Below are 14,124 nucleotides of genomic sequence, written 5' to 3' on the forward strand. Positions count from 1 at the left end.
TGGATCGTACTCTTTCCACACAGAGAAGCAGGGCAGGGCAGCTGCTAGGAAATGACTCTGTTTGTTAAAGCTGGATTGATGTAGCAAGCAATCATCCATACAGAGACTTTCCAATACAGACTGATATGTAGGCGAAGCATTGATCCCAAAGTACCCCGCGGCAATTATCTGCAAGTTGTAGTTTTGTCCCACTGAACATGGGATCGATGGGATCTGTGTGGCATAATTAACCGCAGAAAGTGGAGCAAATCTTACAGAAGTTTGGACAAATTCAGGAGGTGTTTGAGGGCTTTTAATAGGTTTGGGTCCACAGGGGGGGATGCTACTGCAATGAGACACCTCTGCTACACTAACTCGCCCTGATATTATCCTGTCTTTGTGCTCTTTTGCAAACACAAGTGTCAGTGTGTGGCCATCGACCCGAACATGAGCTCACCCTCAAACGGGATTACGTTCTCCACTGAGACCCTGAACCTGACTCCTCTGCAACTGCTTCTTGTACTCAGTAAACACTGAAGCTCCTGTCTGATCTCATTACTGCTCTCATCTGTTTCAAATGCATCTTTCTGTGCTACTATTAAACCAGCTACTGCACGCAATGAGCCTCTCAGCCCACCAGAGGGCGTTGCTTGCATACTCCTTTACACATGCTCCAGTTTGGCTATATCATTAACTTTTAGTGGAATATTTCATAGAAGAATAAGCTAATTAATGAGATAATTCAGCATTTTTTACAATGGCTTAGCAGGCTTATGGATCAGTGTCTGTTCTTCTGCAGCCACATGTGAGAAATTAACCAGCCATCCAGTCTAATGTGCTGCAGTATCTCGTGATTATGATGTGCTTAATTCTCCTTAATGGCCCATTTAAGTGGGTTGTATCCTGTTCACTTGATCACAGTCATATAAGGAGGTTTGACACTGCAGAGCAGAGCTGCTGAAGGAGGAGAGGGAGGAGCTGCAAAGTTTGGTTTTAATGTGTTTGACTGCAGATATTTGGCTACATGAAGAGAAATATTTCAAATGTAGAGGATGATAATGCCATTGTTACATTTTGGTATGCATGTCCAGTCATTACACAAACGGGATCATTAGTCATAATGGCCCATTTGGCTGTAGCGTCAGAGGCATGCATGACTGCCAAGAATTGGCCAATTAACTAATTACACCATGAAAGCAAAACTGGGGCAGAATGTCATAAGTCTGGGTAACTTCCTGGAAAACCCCCGTCCAGCGAATTCTAATTGCACATGCGTACTCTGCATAAACAGCAATAAAAATGAAAAATGTTGTATCTCCTAATCTAAATTCTCTGTATATCTCGACATCATCATACTTTTCCAAACCATTCATTCCTTCCCTGAATATCTGTTCTCCTCACTTATTTTGTTTTGAATAGCAATGCATGTGCATGACATTCACCATCTTTCACAGCCTAACAGGGATCTTGATGTTAGCACCTGTAACAGTGGGATCTACCAACATTAAATTGTGTCTTTTGTTGGTGCATTAGCCTGGCTCATGCATAACACTAATCTGTTTTATTTTTATTTTTTTCACCATTAGCACAAACGATCTTTACCTCTTATGGCTGGACCTGCATACGGGCCCTGGGCCGCGTATGCAGGTCCAGTCATGAGCCAGGTTAATGGGCAAAAAGAGAGTTAAATTCTATGGAGGTATAAGCCACCATTACAGGCCCTAATGGCAGGATTACAGCACCTGTTCGGCTGTTTCAAGGCGGACATCGCGGGATATGTTACAGTTTGAGACTAAATATGTGAAGACTGTGGACAATCCTTTGAAAAGGTTGGGATGTGTAGCCATACAGAAAATTTAAAATCAAGGAGACATGACATTTTTCAGTTAACAGATGAAATAAAAGTGACAAACGAAGTCTCAAACTGGTGAGGCTCGCTGTCGTCAGTTACAAATTTGATTGACTCTTTGCTTTTATATGTCTGGGTCCTTCAAGATGTGTGTGGTGAAATGTTGGAGTTCATAAAAAGCTTTTAGAGTTAATCATCAAGGTACTGGGCATTGTTGCTGTGCTTATTTCACAAAGCAGCTTTCATATTACTGATTTTATTATTGAGGTTTTCTACTGGGCGCTCAGAAACACCACACACATTTACTCTGTTCAAGGTCACCAAACTTTCTCTTTCTCTTTGTTTACATCTTTGTTTACCATTGACTCATGGCTCTGGACTTTATCCTATCAAGGTTGAATGGTATGTTCCATTTGTACTAAGAAGTAGGGATTTACAAGTTCAGTGTGGGAAATTTCAACTGGATTGCCCCTCGTGGTTGGAATTTCCTGCTAGGAAGTTGACAGATCCATACCACTCCCAAGTTTAGAATGAAAGATGTCTGCCCTGGTTGTAAACAGTAATTAAGCTCCTGTAATATTCCATTTATTTTCACATTTCTGGCTAGTTTTTGTCACGCTAAATCAGACATATACATACTATTGTTCTATTTTTAATTTCAAATATATTGAGAAATATTGCTGCCATGGCAAGTTTTTCCAACTTGGCAACTTGGACATTTTTTAACTTGAAGATGACGTCATTCCCTCTCCCCTCTTCCGAGCTCTGATGTAAATGGGATGCACCATAAAATCGCATTTATTTGGAAATATGTGTTATTAACTTGAATGCACTGTCAAAGACCAGGATTTAGATTTTTTTTTTTGTTTGTTTTATTCAAGCCAGAACATGGGACACAAAAATAATCTTGTGGTCCCTCAGTGGAAAACCACACCAGGGACAAAGATTTGTCTCTGTGTACAATGACAAAAACTAAAACCTGAGCTGCTCTTGGTCCACACCTTTTGTATCAGGCTACCTGATTACTGGACCAATCAGAGAAGAGCTCTGCAATCAGTAACACCTGAACCCAGGTAAGCAGATCAAACCCACCTGAATTCAGATGAACTCAGGCCTTGTATATATGAAACCAGTTATTTTTAAAAACTAGTATCCCCCCTCATTCTTTTAAAAAAACATCTGAAACCGCTGATAAGTATGACTGGAAGCATGCCAAACCCATACTTGGCAGTGTTTTTCAGACATAAAACCTGTGCCAGCAAATCAGAATGAACCACTGTCATTCAGCTGTGTTAGAGAACCAAAAACTCTGTTTCCTTTTGTATACATAGGTATATGTATGACTCAGGAAAAATCAGGAAATTACCGTGGAAATGCTATAACTTAAGTTTCATCAGTAATACCATAGTCTATAATGAAATTTTAAAGAATTTGGGTGGTTTGCAGGGCTGCTATCTTTATTGTTCAGTTAAATCATCACTCACTGCAGTCAGATAAAACTCTTACATTCACATCATTTATAAGAGAAGTGTTATTTTCATGTTAAGACTGTAAAAGCTGATGCAATGACATTAAATGTTTGCTCTGTGCCTGTATTTACAGGAGGCTCCCCTCTCCCAGCTGGATTATTAGACTTGTAGGTGTTGAGAGTTAAAAGTTGACTCTGTGTATTGGCAAAGCGACACACAGGTATCAGTCTAATCCTGTTTGATAACACAGACACAGAGGGCTGCGCGGATTAGAGCTAATAAACCTCGTCTTGAGTCAGCGTGCTGAGTCTGTGGGTTTGGCAGGTTTCAGGATGGATTCAAATGATCTGTGGACTCTGAGGTGCTGCACACACACACATGTACAAACACTCACACACTCTGCGGCTAAAGCCTCCTGAACTAAGATGCTCTAACAACTCCAGCCCTTAGTCTTTTTTTTTTGACTATGGATTAAACAGAAGAGAATTTTTGGCCAAATGAAGCGCTACATGGAGCCTTGTTAGCTTCTGAGTAAATACCAATAAAACCTTCAGCAGATACACACTCAGGCCTGATTTATTAATATACACACGACCCTTTTCTCTACAAATGACCTTGGAAACTAATTAATCTGCTTTGCATATTTACAGGTTTTTGTAAGTAATCCCACGGGGACTTCATGCAAACAACCGCAGCACACAGGTTCCATCAGGCGTGGAAATACAGAGATCTGAGAGATACTTTTCATCCGTCAAATGAGCTCAAATAGGAAAAATACAATCTTACTTTGACTCAACAGAGGATCACTGCTGTCATGGTGTGTGCGTTTAATTAATACACACTTCTCTTTGAAACTTAGGAGGGGTTTCATGAGTTTTTCTGGAAGTGATAGAGAGGTAGACGAGCATTAATGCAAATTCATTTGCAGGAATGCTATAAACTTGTGCATTTTGATTTTAGGGAATGAGTCTACTAAGTAAACAAACAGGTTTGAAAAGCAATCAGTCAGTCAGTAAAGATATGATTATGTCTCAAATTCTAACCTTCCAACATGAAAAGAGTGTAAGGAAATAGCCAAAAGCACTGTAAAGCCTTGGTTTAAAATTACAATCTGAAGCACATGTAAAATGTGTCAAACTGCTCCATTGAATGAGAGAAACAAACCAGGTAACACTTCACAAGCAGTAGGCAGTAATTTGGGGCTTTTCAAAAATGTTCAGTTCCCCTTTATAATTCAATTGCAGAACTTAATTAAAGTGCAGCTCCAGCTTCATATTTTCTCCGTAGGCAAATTGTCACCAAGGTATAAATTTCAGTCAATTACAAACAGTAATTTAAACTCACCGGCCACTTTATTAGGCACACCTGTCTAACTGCTCGTTAACACAAATGTCTAACCAGCCAATCACATGGCAGCAATTCAATGCATTTAGGCATGTAGACATGGTCAAGACGATCTGCTGCAGTTCAAACCGAGCATCAGAATGGGGAAGAAAGCTGATTTAAGTGACTTTGAACATGGCATGGTTGTTGGTGCCAGACGGGTTGGTCTGAGTATTCCAGAAACTGCTGATCTACTGGGATTTTAACCCACAACCATCTCTAGGGTATACAGAGAATGGTCCCAAAAAGAGAAAATATCCAGTGAGCAGCAGTTCTGTGGGACAAAATGTCTTGTTGATGCCAGAGGTCAGAGGAGAATGGACAGACTGGTTCCAGGTGATAGAAAAGCAGCTAAGAACAAGAAACTGAGGCTACAGTTCACACAGGCTCACCAAACTGGACAATAGGAGATTGGAAAAACGTTGCTTGGTCTGATGAGTCTGGACTTTTGCTCCACATTCGGATGGTAGGGTCAGAATTTGGCATCAACAACATGAAAGTGTGGATCCATACTGGGAGATATTTTCTTGGCACACTCTGGGCCCCTTAGTACCAACTGAGCATGGTTTAAAGTCCACAGCCTACCTGAGTATTGTTGCTGACCATGTCCGTCCCTTTATGAGCACAGTGTACCCATCTTCTGATGGCTACTTCCGGCAGGATAACGCTCCATGTCATAAAGCTGGAATCATCTCAGACTGGTTTCTTCAACATGACAATGAGTTCACTGTACTCAAATGTCCTCCACAGTCCCCAGATCTCAATCCAATAGAGCACCTTTGGGATGCGGTGGAATGGGAGATTCTCATCATGGACGTTCAGCCGACAAATCTGCAGCAACTGCGTGATGCTATCAAACTCTCTGAGGAATGTTTTCAGCACTAGTACCAATAATAATAATAATTATAATAATAATAAAATATTGGACTTTATTTATTCTTTTTTTTTTTAGTGGCCCTTATCCTCCTCTGTTACTCCCCGGATCAAATTCAGGGGGAACACTTACCAACTCCAGTCAAAGGTGTCACAGTACCAACACCAAAAGGATAGTTCTCACAGAGCCTCTAACATCTGTTTTAAAGGAAGGGAAGAGATGGCTTGACTCCTTCTCCTTTGATGATTGCTGAGATCAGTTTTTATTAATACATGTTTCCATCCAGACTACTCACAGCAGATGAGTAAAAATAGAGCGATGATACATGCTTTCAGCTGTTAAAAGAGTGATGTGGCCCTTGGTGGACTCTGAGCCTTGGTGATGTCAACAGCCCACTCGGCCCCCCCACCTTAACCCATCGTGTCAAGTCAGTCAAGAAGGCGCTTGGGAGATGAAGAGACGTGGATCATATAAACAGATTGAAACATCAACCACAGCCCATTTCTGACACTTTTGGTCTTCCTGTCTGATAATTAGTCTGAAAGAAAAAACATGTGTCCCATGTCCATCAATCAGAATTCAGTGAGAAAAACTCAAATATTTTACAACAAGACCAGAGCAATTCTCAGAAATTCCCATCCTCTCCTTTTGAATTCATCAGTTTCTTCTCTTTCAATGGCCTGCATTGTGTTTTCCTCGGTGCATGCAGTGAGGAATGATTCATAACACAAACTGAAGAAAAAGCTTCTTTGTATTCAGAAGAAAGGACAGTTTTTAGAAATAACAGACATTTCAAATGGGGGTAAAAGTGACAAACGTGACCTGAAAGTGTCGTCTCACTGATGGTCTCGGCTGGTCCTCATGATGCTGGTGCTTTAGCCCCGGATTAACAGGTCTGTGCCTCTGATGACAGCCTGTCTGTGTTTGTTTCTGCAAGTCTCAGTGGGTGAAGCTCACAGGTCAGAAGAAAACACTCAGAGGGAGATTTTCACACTTAAAATGAATAATTTGAAGATATCTGCTGAACGTTATCTAATAATGAGTCTGTGGTGAGTCATGTGTTTTCCCGTGTTGAAGTGGAGTGCCTGCAGCCTTCAATAGACACAGATGAATGACAGAAAACTGAGTGTTTCACGTATATTGAAGACGTTCACATTCTTTTAAACACCTACTGGAAGAGACTTCCTATATGCACTCATTGTTCAGTCTCCTTTAGTTGATATATGCAGCTTGGGTGATGTTTAAGAGAGCATAAGTGTGGTAAAAACTGTGCTGATGCTCTCTAAGAGATATATAAGAACCTCACTCAGCGTCCAAGTTTTAGTATTAAGTGCATTAAGGAAGCTCTCAGGAAAAAAGGCAAGTTATGCCACCTGCAATCAACTCGTGTTGCACAACAGCCCTCCAAAATAACCAGTATCAGCGCTTTAATTTAGAGTGTAAGTGATGACTTTACATTGATGTGTGGTTAGGGTTAGGTGAAGGATCATTAAGTTGAAGTTAATTTTAAATGTTCACCACAAAGTGATGGAAATTATATTCACAGGTGACATGTTTGTGTACAAGAACAGCCAAACTTTGAACACTCTGCCTTACTTTGAATGATTTACATTTCTATCTAACCCATGTCTTTGACTTTATTTAACCCTTTATCATCCAAGTATCATACAGGCCTCCTAGACAGTTTTTTTTTTTTTTTTTTTTTTTTTGTATTTTATCCTTAAAAAGTCAGAGATCATGCCTGGAAAGCTCATCTCCTTTTTTTCGGGAACTGCTTGTTTTTTTTCTCTTGCCTATATAGTTGAAGAGTTACAGTAATGAGATGCCCGTGATTTGTGCTGCATTCCATCTGTACTCGAACGTCGGAATTTCAGAGTTCTGAGTGGGAACGCCCCCCCCCTCCGAGGTTGGAATTTCCTACTTGTAAGTTCCCAGTAGGAAATTCCAAGTTCGGGGGTAAACAGTAATTAAGCTCCTGCTTTCTTCTTTTTATTTTAGAACTTCTGACTAGTGTTTGTTGCAACAAATCAGCCTTATATAAAGCATTATTGAATGGTTATATACAGAAATACTGCTGGTCAGGCAAGTTTTCCCAACTTGGCAACTGGAATGTCGAACTCGCAGATGACGTCACTCACACTTCCAACTTCCTAGTTCCGAGTACAAATGAAACGCAGCATCAAACATCATTGCAGTACTGTAATACCTCCTATTTTGCCGGTAAAGCTTGTGTATTTTCTTTAAGGGACCCTTTGAATTTTTTTGCTTGCCCAAATAGTTGAGAAGTTACGGTAACTCAAAGAGCATGGGAGCACTGGTGCTCCAATGGGTTTACAATACTCTCCCTTCTTCTCTCTTTACATGTTTATTATAACTTTTGACTGAAATCAATTAAAATATACAGAAAAGAGAATGGGCTTATAGCAGAACATACCTCATGGCATGTGGAAAAGAGGGATATTTAACATCAGGAGGTGGAGGAGACCAAAAGCTAAGCAAAAAGGCTGTAAATATTTAACTTAATTCATCTGCTATAAAACAAACATAAAGAACTGTATTTCTTTTTTTCTGCAAGGAACCACATATTTTAAAAAGTTTTCCAAATATATTATAAATTATGATGGGTCATCAGACTCAGTTGTGGTAAAACCTCCTCTGCTGCCATCTAGAGACCAAAAAATGAGTATATAGCAGCTCTTACTTGTCTATGGCCTTTTCTGATTTTCTTTCATTTTATTGACGTTCTTTCTGTTGTATTTCTCTCTCTCTCTCTCTCTCTCTCTCTCTCTCTTTCTGTGTGTGTGTGTGTGTGTGTGTGTGTGTGTGTGTGTGTGTAACAGCCGACTTATGCTGTAAATAAATCAGCACAGGTCAGGAGGTCTTGCTTCCTCTCACTCAAGGGCTTGTTTTTTTATCTGTGGTGGTAAATAATTCAAAACGAGCATTTTCCAGTGACTCGTGGACTGATCATAATAAAAACAGAACATTTTTTACCAGACAGAGAAAAAAAGGCTGGAAAAACTGGAAGAAATCCCACCCGTGGGATTAGCATGTGCATGTCAGAGCCATCAGAAGAGGATCCAAGGACACGTATGTCACAGGTGTGAAGGGTTATTGATGGAAAGATGACCTTTAAAACAGAAACAAAAAGGAATTCGTTAAAACATCAATATAAAGATTTTGTAGTGTTTGCATATGACTCAGGTTCACCTCCAACCAGAGGACAGACCAAAGGTGAAGTTCCTGGAACTACAGGGTTCCTATGGCTTGTTGATTATTTAAATTCAGCCATCACCAGACCAGCAGAGGGTAGCAAGACAACAACGGCATCGTTATCTGCAACACCACAGTTAACCTGGAGGGTATTCAGCCTGTGCTGGTAAAGATTGGCTCCGGTGTTGAAAAAGCACATAGTATCTCAAAAAGTTCCTTAGTAAAGTTCCTGTGGTTAAAAAGCACCTTTAGTGTATAGATGATTGTTACAGTGCTCAAAGTGCTGTACATAAGCTCTCCCTTGTGGCTGAATCACACGAGGATCGAGCAGAAAGCATCAGTCTGACTTATTGACAGCGAAGAGGAATGCAGACAGAAACAGTCCCCCGAGAGGCTCCTGCACTGCTGAGCCCCTCTTTCTTTAACAAGGTTTGAGGATTAAATACCCAAAAACAAAAGACAAAGACAGTGAAAAGACAGAAACTTTGATGTCTGAAAAACCCTGAGGTAACTGAGCACTTCACGCAACCTTAAAACACTTCCATCCCTCGCCTGTGTGATCCACTTACAGGCAATAAAACTCTAATGATGTCAGGTCTGAATCACAGTCCAGAGCTTTTGGTTGAGGTTACAAACCAGGTAAGGCAATATAGAGCGAGTTATGAGAGTGCTTCACAAGAGAGACTCTGACATCTCATTTAAGAAATCAGGAGGGCCCGGCTTTTTGAACCAGGGGAAATAAGAGCAATCTCATGGAGGTCAAAGGGATAAAGATGGAGCTCCTCTATCCCTGCACGAAGACACAGCTGAGGACCCGCGGTCAGCTCTCTATAATGGCTGGGTTTCCATCGCAACAAGACTTTTAAAAGACGCACAGTGTGTCGTACAGTCTGTCTTCACTGAGATCACAGGTCAAGGCTTAGACGTGTCGCACCTTTGATGGAGAAACCCTCAGGTCGATTTAATTCCTCAGCCCTGAGCTTGAGTTCCTTTTGAAATGCTAATTCCCCTCACAGCTGCAGGGACCAATCAATGCCATCGATCCACACAGCCATCAGCTGGAAGGAGGAGAGCCTGCAGCGTGTGGAGGAGGATTTTACATCCCTGCCTCTAGGTTTTGTGTGTATGCAGAGCAGACCCGACATCTGATGACACCTTGATGGTCGAGGCAGCGTGGATGTTTAGGACTAATAAAGATAAATGTGAGCTTTTTGTAGCACGCAGGACGTCAATAAAGTGGTCGGACTGAGTCACCTGGAGGAAGTCCCTGTGGAGCGCAGACAACAGCGAGCACTGCGAAAGTTTCATTGTGTGTTTACAACTCTCACTGTTTTGCCCTGTGGCCTGCTGGGAAAAACATCATCTTACATTCCAGTGATGAACATTATCCCCCTCTTCTCTTATTTTCTGTGTGATGTAAGAACAGTTTGTTAGTGTGACCGTGACCTACACCCAGCTCTCACAAACGCTCAGCCTGATGGGCAGCTCTGGCCTCAGAGACGGTTTCATTAACTGGTCCTCGGCGTGGAGACGGCTCAGTGTTTGATGAAGTTAGACCACATGCTCGCCTCATTTGGTTCACACGTCAGTCTGAGGAAGAGATGAATTACTTCTACGCAGTTTGCTCGATGTGGTTGTTATTTCCATGTTGCTTGTTATGCAGACAGAGTACAGAGGTGGTACGGAGGCATGGGATCAAGGTCATGAACACTCATGACAAACATCATCTCTTAGACAACCGGATATTGAATCAGCTTTTTCAACATAGCGACTGTCGTCAATAAGCTTTGGGCGCCAAAGCTTGACATCACAGAGACTGCATCCAGCGTTTATAGAAGGATAAAGCCAAAGTCCACCACCACCAACTCTGTCCTTGCTCCCACTGAGACACTTTCCTCCGAGGTTTGAATCATCTTGTAATTTATCAATAAATTCCTCCGTGATGACGGACGCCTCACATCCTCTGAGCTGAAAAGATTTCATTCAGAACAAGCAGAGGAACACTCACTCCCTCGGATTACGTCGATACGATTGAGTTTTTCCTCCTTTTTTCATCTTTTTTTTTTTTTGAGACAGCCATTGATTTCTTTTTACTCGCTTCATTTCAAAAAAGGAGCAGAGATATAATTACAGCAGCTCCTCAAAGTCGGAGAATTCAAATAACAGAGTTTTTCTCTCCGAGACGGTGGCCTGTGTGAAAATCTTCCTCGTGCACGGTTACAATCTCAAACTGTACGTCTGATTGTGTTTGACACCTCAGTTCTGCACGTTTGAGTCTGTAATTGCCTCAAACGTTGTCAGTATCAACACGTTCTTGGCAGCTTTATTTTCTTACACTCATAGTTCATTAGAAAGCGCCATTCGCTGAAAGACTAACACTCTGAATTATTCATGAGTGTGCTCTTCTTCTCCCTCTCTGTTTTTGTTTGCTCCAAACTGTCATGCCACATTTAATTATCCAGACTCTGAGGAAACACAAAGAGGTTTGACCTTAGCGGGCCAATCTTTTTGCCATTTGAGATCAAAACATTTATGAGTTTCTTTATTTTCTCTTTTAGCAGATTACTCACTGCGGTTTGCAGACACTTGAGGGGCCAGATGAGGTGAATTCACAGAGCGGGAGACTGCTCGTCTCCTTAGTCTTTCTCTCTTTAGCCTGGCAATCCTCAGAGGGGTAAACATTTAAGGATTTGGGGGAGTTATTCCTGCTTTCTTGTAGGAATCAGAGGTGATGTGAACATTTCTCTTCAAATGAGAAACCAGAGAGGGAAATGTTAAACCTGTTTTATCACCAAAGATGGTACATACATGGACTGCTTGGCTTAAAGAGTGGGCATTGTTCTTTTTTGAGTTTTTATTCTGTCCCTCTGGTGCCCCCGTAGAATCTTTACATAATTTACAGCTCAAAAAAAAAAAATTTTTTTTTTCTTACCGGTGTTTTAGAAAACCCTTTAAGAGATAGCCTCTGCCTGTCTCTTTAAGGCTCCCTGCCCCTCAAATCCCCTTCCTTCTGATTGGCTGGCCCTCTAGAAGCCTGTCAGGAGCAGAGCTTTGGGTAAGCCTTGGTGTTTGTGGCCTGCTCCTCCAACGTGTCATTAATCAATTAGAAGATCCGTATGGTATGACCATCATTTTAAATTTTGTGAAGATCTCATACTATTTTTTAAAACGGAGCATTCTGATCAGTCTATAGACAGATTCAGAGATTTCTACATCTTAACATGTAGAGGTTTGTCTGCACTCATATAAGGCCTTTACACACTGAGTCGGTTATTATTGGATGTGTTTTTTGAATCTGTACCCCACCTTGCACAATGAATGCGAGGTGTCTGTTTTCTAATAATTGTGAAAAATTGCAGTATGAGAAAAATGAAATCATCAAGCAATTGATTCTGAGTTTTTGCCATCTTAACATAGCTCAAAATGACATAAAGAATGTGTTGGCACATCTCACAGGACATTTTTGTTGTTGATAATTTAATCTGCCAGCATACATGACATTATAAGTAGCCTGTGGCATATCTTAAAAGTCAAACAACCCTTGAGACGACCTGGTAGGATGTGAAAAAATGCAGAAAACCAAACATGTTCCCAAAAACAAAATACGACAGAAGAAAGTTTCTGCATCATGGCTGAAACACACCAGATGTGTCTCCACCTGCGTTCCACCATCAGACAGGCTCAGAAAGGTTTCCAATCAAGTCAACCCATCAGCTTACACTGGATTTGTTGTGGTCCATCTGAGTGGCTGGTCGGGCAGGTCACAGCTAATATGAAGCCATCATACTTTTTCTGGATGGCAGAGCTGTGATGCCGTAATTCATAGGGAAGATTGAGCGGGACAGAAAGTCATGCATGGAAACAAGCTAAAAACACCCAGTGACTCAGCTGGACTACAACAACAAAGGGACATTATGAACTGAGCCAGACCAGGGCTCAACAAGTTTGAGGTTTTACAGCCCAACATAAATGAAGAGAGACTCATCAGAGGAGTGGGGAGTGTGGGAACCATAGACTTTTAAAAAACTGTTAAATTGTCATCTTGCTTGGCTCAAAGTGAGGTCGCTACAAAAGCTGCTCCCCCTGGTGGCTGGCTGCAGTATCGGTCAAAAAACCTGGCTCTCCAGTCATTCCAGATGGGCGATGGTCAAACTTTAAAAAATTGATACTCCTCGTAGAAATTTTTCTCACATTTGATTGTTGTAGTGATTTGAAGATATCATTTGGCTTTCTTGTATTCAAGTCCTCTTTTTTCTGAAAAGTTTCATTTTCATTAGTTATAAGAGGTTAAAAACAAGGTTTTACGTCACATTTAACTCTGATCGACAGCTGCCGTTCTTGTGTATTTTTTTCAGGGATTGTAAAATATGTTGGGAGGTAGAGTCAGGAAGAGATTAGACTCACAAAAAAAAAAAAGAAAAAAAAAAAGATTATTATTTTTGTCACCTGGCTCCACTCAGATTCTCCACTCACAGTCTTTACTGCGCAGACTCTGGCTGCACAACTGCTGCCGATGGCTGAGCTTGTGACAGGGGAATTTTGGCTTCAAAACCGTTCAATGGTAACATCCAGTGTTGTTGAAACCCAACGATGGTGGTCCCCATATTAAAAACGCCAGCTCCACCTTCCTTTGTAACAGCTACAATTGCCTCCACTTGTCTAGTCTTAAATGAACACTGAAACAACTTCATCTAATGAAACAGAATTTGTTCTTTTTCAAAGAAACAGCTTAGAGAAGAAAACAATCCCATCACTACCTTGCTTTATTGCAAAATGGGCTTTGCAGCAATTTTCTGTAGAGCTCGATAAAAACTTTAGTAAACGGTCGAATGGGATGAAGTTCTTAAAACTTATGTCAGCTGTAAAGTGTGATAGCTTCATATCCTGAGTTTGATATCAGACACATACTTTTATCTATCTGCCTGGAGGGACTCTTTTAAAACCAACACATCTACTTTGTCTCTTTGTGATACAGAATATAACACCAAAATCTGCTGCTCTGACAGTCCCCTCTCCTCCATTTTCAGGCGTTAAACACAAAGTTTGAAGCCAGCTGCAGGGATTTACTCCCATTCAGCCTCAAGAGCATCGTGGAGGTCCAGTGCCAGCTGAAAGGGGATTATTCTGACCCCGCTTCAATGCTTTGATATCAAAATGAGCCCTCAGAGGGAAAGCAGGGATCCCTGAGTAACACTTCCGCATCAGGACAACTTAACAGCTCTGAAAGTGTTCCTTATCTCACTCCGTCTCACTTTCTGTTTTGTGCATCACTGCAGCATGACAGCAAACACAGAAGTTACCCGATAACAAAACACTCTTCCTCTCTCTTCAGGTATCCGGTGGGTGTCGGGTGAAAT

Source organism: Halichoeres trimaculatus, unplaced genomic scaffold (genome assembly GCF_033239565.1).
Source record: "Halichoeres trimaculatus isolate MK-OKI-2021-1 unplaced genomic scaffold, fHalTri1.1 fHalTri1_scaffold_20, whole genome shotgun sequence".
Taxonomy (NCBI): Eukaryota; Metazoa; Chordata; class Actinopteri; order Labriformes; family Labridae; genus Halichoeres; species Halichoeres trimaculatus.